The sequence below is a fragment of the Protopterus annectens genome, chromosome 6.part0, assembly GCF_019279795.1.
Source record: "Protopterus annectens isolate FY-2018-M chromosome 6.part0, PAN1.0, whole genome shotgun sequence".
Taxonomy (NCBI): Eukaryota; Metazoa; Chordata; order Ceratodontiformes; family Protopteridae; genus Protopterus; species Protopterus annectens.
This window is the reverse complement of record NC_056737.1, coordinates 1,822,304,595-1,822,310,564: the sequence shown is the minus strand read 5'-3', so window position 1 is coordinate 1,822,310,564 and position 5,970 is coordinate 1,822,304,595.

The following is a 5,970-nucleotide window of genomic DNA, read 5'->3' as shown; positions in this document are numbered from 1 at the left end:
CTCTCTCCAAGTTAAGCAGTGTGACAAACTGTCTGCCTTTGAAAAGGAGCTAGACAAACTGGATGGGCATTTATAAATTCACTTGTGGTATGGTTCTGAAATGTCGACCATGTGAAGACCTAAGGGTGGGTACTGACAAGGTGTAAATGGCCTAACAGCAGCTTGGTTGCCTTGTATGTCCTATGACCCTATCATCCTATCAATCACATGAGCCCAGTGCAATTTATCCTAGCAATAACTTGATTAGTGTTAAACAATGATTGACTTGGCATAGGTGTGTGTGTGTGTGTGTGTGTGTGTGTGTGTGTGTGTGTGTGTGTGTGTGTGTGTGTGTGTGTGTGTGTGTGTGTGTGTCTGTGTGTGTGTGTGTCTGTGTGTGTGTGTGTCTGTGTGTGTCTGTGTGTGTCTGTGTGTCTGTGTGTCTGTGTGTGCGTGTCTGTGTGTGTGTGTGCTTACAAACAAGCAAAATACTTTTCTGTGGCCAGAATTTCTTCCTCTTGATGAATGTCTATGGGATTCTCTACCCTTCTCTGATTATTCTATGTTCATGAATTTGTTCTGTTTATTTGTGAAATTATTCATCCTGTGCTTGCAAATTGTCTATGTGATCATGGTACTACCTCAGTAATCAACATAATTAAAATAAATAAAAACAAAATTAAATATTAGAGTGATACCAAGTGAGAAGTTGGTTAGTCTGGGTAGGAAGAGTCTGAGTACATGAAAACAATTGAGTGTCAAATTGTCAAAACAAGTTGAATTTCATACCTGTGGTCAGAATTTTTTTACTCGATCATAGCAAACTCTCAAGAGGATACCAGTCAAAAGTGTTTTATTTTTTGAGGGAGGAGGTCTGAAGCAGTCTATGTATGAAAGCAAGTAATCCTTACAATCAGTTGACCTTGCAATTGATTGACTCAGTTTGACAGAGATGTGTTCACATGTTTGTATGGGTCTATTTTATATTTTCAAATTCTCACTTACCTGAAAATTACAATCATGAGATGACTTTGCCAAAAACTTTTTAACTAACACCCGGATTACCGAAGTTGTACTCCGGGAAACTAACCACTTGGTCACCATGAAAAAACAAAAACAAAACAAAACAAAGCAAATCAAACCCACTCAAGTGGGGGACTTCACCCTCTAGACTCTCCAACTAAATATACCAACTCCAAGATTGCACCATACAGGGGAAAAGGGCAATGTTCGACGTGGTGTCCAAGTGGTTAGTTTGCCAGAGTACAACTTCGGTGATCCGGGTGTTCGTTAAATTAAGTTTTTGATGCACTTTTCTTGTGAAAGTAATTTTCGTGTGAGAATTCGATAATATCAGGTAGACTCATTGGTATGTATAATATTTATATATCTATATCTAATATATATATGTATATATATATATATATATATATATATATATATATATATATATATATATATATATATATATATACACACACACACACACATACACATGGATCTACTTCACATGGTCGACATTTCAGAATGTCGAAGACCACATGTGTGAGACCATATGATCGACATTCAAAATGTCGGCCATGCGATAAAAAAAAAAAAACACAATAAACAACAAAAACTTACCTTCACGCTGCTAGCAGGGGGGCTATGCCCCCACACCCTTGGAACTTAAATATACCAACTCCGAGATCACATTACAGTGTGGAAGATGGAAATCTTTCCATTCCGCACTGTATGGAGATGCCGATTCCACGTGGTCGACATTTCGAATGTCGATCATATGGTCTCAGCCATAAGGTTTTCGACATTCTGAAATGTCGACCATGTGAAGGGGACACACACATGCATATATATATATATATATATATATATATATATATATATATATATATATATATATAGATATATATATATATATATATATATATATATATATATATATATATATATATATATATATATATATATATATATATATATATATATATATATATATATATATATATATATATATATACACACACACACACACACACACACACACACACACACACACACACACACACACACACACATATATATTTATTTAACATTTGTTTACCAGTAAGTCAGACTGAGTCAGGAACCCATTTTCAGTGGAGGCCCAGGGAGAAAAGCTCCAAATGATACATGAAAGTTAAGACAATTTACATGAACAAGATAAAAAACAAGTATTAAAACACACATTAATAATAATTGAATAGTAAATAAGTACAGAGAGGTATATGCAATAATAAATGCAAAATAAGTACAAAGAGGTAAGTCAAATAATAAAACATGTACTAAATTAAAGTGAAGTGGTAGATTGTAAACTTTTTTTTTATATACATCAGGAAGGAGTAAGGTAAAGAATGAAGATTCAAGTAGTTTCTTAGAAGGATGGGAAAGTTAAAGGTGTAGAAATATGGAAAGTCTGTTAGTCCAATATGCTAGTGGTTAGTAGATGAAATTCCTGTTTTAGGGATAGAAAGGAAAGCCCCTAGAGAGTGGAGTTCACGTGTTAGGGAAAGAGCAGGGGCAGGGCTGATGATATTGAAAATGTTTTTAGGGTGTGTTTGAACTCATACCTCTCAACTGTACAGATTTTCGCAGAATTTTCAATTTTTGCCTCATATTTTTGATCTGTTCCTCATAAAATTTGTGATTTTCTGGCAAATGAATGGGATAATTTGAGGATTGAAGTCACTTGATAATGACCTGCATTTGCCTTTCAGACCTCATATGCTTCAGGAAAATGCATGCTAAGAAAAATCCTGTTATTGTAGCAACTTTCTAAGTTTATAAGAGCAATATTTAAAATATGTCCCTATTTTGGGCCTTTGTCCCACCATTCTGTTAGGCTTTGTCCAGATTTTTTTTTGCTAAGAGGTTGAGAGGTATGTTTGAAGTTGTTAAAGCTCTTAACGGTAGTCCAGCTCTTATGTTTGGAATGCAGACTGTTAGGAGTTGTTTGTTTTCAGAGCGGAGGGCTCTTATAGTTATGTAGGGTTTTAGGACAGATTTGAGGGCTGGACAGCTATTGGGTGTATATATAATTTTTTGTGCATAAGACAGATGTACTAGGCTTAGGTGTTGTGTGAGTTTGAGCCAGTTTAGTTGTTTCAGAGCTAGGCAGTGGTGGGAATGGTAGGGGTAACCTGTGGTGAATTTGGAAATTTTATGGTAGCAGGATTGGAGCTTGTTTTTAAGAGAAGATTGTAAATTGATGTATAAGGGGGCTGCATATAAGAGTGAGGGAAGCAAACAGGTGTTGTTGAGGGTTTTTCTGGTGGAGCTATCCAAGAACGTTTTTTGTCTGTAGAATATTCCTAGTTTGATGTGTGTTTTTTAATTCTATTGCAAATGTGGTGTTTGAAAGTTAGTTTATCTATTGTTACACCTAGAAGCTTAGCTGTGGGAACTGTTTCAATTTCTGTGTTAGCCTGTGAGAATATTTTAAAGGCAGATGAGATTGGTTTTGTAGTTATGAAGGTTGTTGGTGAAAACATTGAAGAGTAAGAGTCCAAGTATGGACCCTTGTGGTACCCCATTTATGGTGGTTTGATATTGGGATAATTTATTTTGCCATTTGACACACTGTTTGTGGTTGGATAAGTAGCTTGCAAACCATTGGAGGGATGGTAGGATGCAGCCTATAATGAATAGCTGATGAAGAAGTTTGTTGTGGGACACTCTGTTAAATGCTTTTGAAAGGTCTAGTAGTAAGACAGAAGTGATATTGAGATTGAGATGAGATTGGTTTTGTTGAGAAAGGCAGGATTTCTTTTTTTTTTTTTAGGATTTAAAAGTAGCTGGGCTTCCCTCAGCCATATCTCTATTGAGGTGAAGGTGGCTTGGGTGAGTTGCTGGAGTTGTTGTATGTTACTTTTGGTAATGTCATCTGTGTATTGGATAATGGAGCTAAGGTGTGTTGAGGTATGAAGGTTGTTGGTGAAAACATTGAAGAGTAAGAGTCCAAGTATGGACCCTTGTGGTACCCCATTTATGGTGGTTTGATATTGGGATAATTTATTTTGCCATTTCACGCACTGTTTGTGATTGGATAAGTAGCTTGCAAACCATTGGAGGGATGGTAGGATGCAGCCTATAATGAATAGCTGATGAAGAAGTTTGTTGTGGGGCACTCTGTTAAATGCCTTTGATAGGTCTAGTAGTAAGACAGAAGTGATATTACCATTGTCAATGGATTTGGACACAGTGTCCATGAAGGAGATTAGGGCAGTGGCGCTGCTGTGTGATGGGTGAATACCATGTTGGATTGGGGTAATTAGCCTGTTTTGGATGAGGTGGTACAATAGTTGCTTATGTATGCATTTTTCCAGGAGTTTGGAAAGAAGAGAGAGGATGGAGATTGGTTGATAAATGGATAATTCATTGGAATTGCCCTTTATGTAAAGGGCTGATGATAGACTTTTTCCAGAGGTTGGGGACAATGGACTCTGCTGTATAGTGATTTATAAGGATACTGACAGGATATGCTATGGCTTCTGCAGCAAGTTTTAAGTATTCAGGGGGGAGGTTATGAGAGGAGTGGGAGCATGGTTTTAGTTTTTGAAGTAGGTTTTGAATGAGAGAGGTAGGAACAGGCTTAAGAGGAAAGGGGATAGAAGATGTAGTACTGGTTTGTTGGGAATGTAAAGGGTTTTTTTGTTTGTTAAGGAGTCTTGAGATAAAGGTAGAGGGGGATCAGAGATGGGGCTTGAGGTAGTTGTGGAGGTGGGATTTGTTAATAGTTTGCTGATGCTGTTTATAAAGTGAGAGTTAAACAGGTTGGCTATCACTGAGGTGGTTTTGTCAGGGTATGGTGATGGAGTTTGTTTAGAACCTGGGGTAAGAAGGTTTGAGATGTGTTTCTAAAATTGTTTTGGGTTGTTTTTGTGGTATGCCAATGGATTGGAAAAGTGTGTTTTTTATCTAAGTTCACTATTTTTTTTTTTGCTTTATTATGTAGCTATTTATATTTGATTAAGTTGGCATCAGATTTGTTATTGTGCCATTCATTCCATGCTTTATCTCTATCTTGTAGAAGTTGTTTGGTATTTTTTGTTAGCCAGGGAGCATGGGTAGTTTTTATTCTTTTGGTACGGAGGGGGGCTAGGCTGTCGAGGGTGCTTAGAAATATATTGTTGAAATATTCAAGGGCATCTTCTAGTGGTAGTGTTTTAAGTGGGTTTCAGTTACTGTGTTTTAGGATTTTGTTAACCTTTTGCTGGTCAAAGTTTCTAATATTTCTTGTAGTTTTGTACGTGTGGGTTCTTATAGTTTGTGGTGTGGACCTATATATGAATACAGGTAGGTTGTCACTAAGAGTACTGGGTAGAGTTTGGGGAGTAGAGTATTTGTCTGGTTTAGAAACAAGTATCTAGTCGAGCGTTGCACCTAAGGTATTGCTGTTATGCATATGGGTGGCACTGGTAATGAGTTGGGTATAACCACAGAAGTTTATGCTATTAGTAGGGGAGTCAAACATCAGATCCTGGCAGTTAATGTTGATATCTGCCATAATTACAATCTCATTACTGATGTTTTCAGACATCCAAGAGAGGATATTTCCCATAGTTTGGTTGTTTTGCCCAGGAGGTATATATAGACCAACAATGCATAGTTGTTTTGTTAATTTGTGCGGTTCCAATTAGAATTTCAGCATTGTTAAAAGTTGGTATTTCTTTAGGGAAAGGTGAGATTGTGATGGAGTTGGGATAGATTAAGGCTACCCCACCACCTTTTCTGTTGGTTCTGTCTTTTCTGAGCATATTATAGCCTGGAGGTGTTATTTCAGTATCATGGATATGGGGTTTTATCCAAATTTCAGTGATTACTAGGATATCTGTGGTGTACTGACTTAACTAAGCATGAAATTATGTGGTTTTGTTACAGATACTACGTGTGTTTAGGGTTGCTAGAAGAATATTTTTTTATGTTTAGACTTTTAGCAGAGGAAGCCGTATTTCA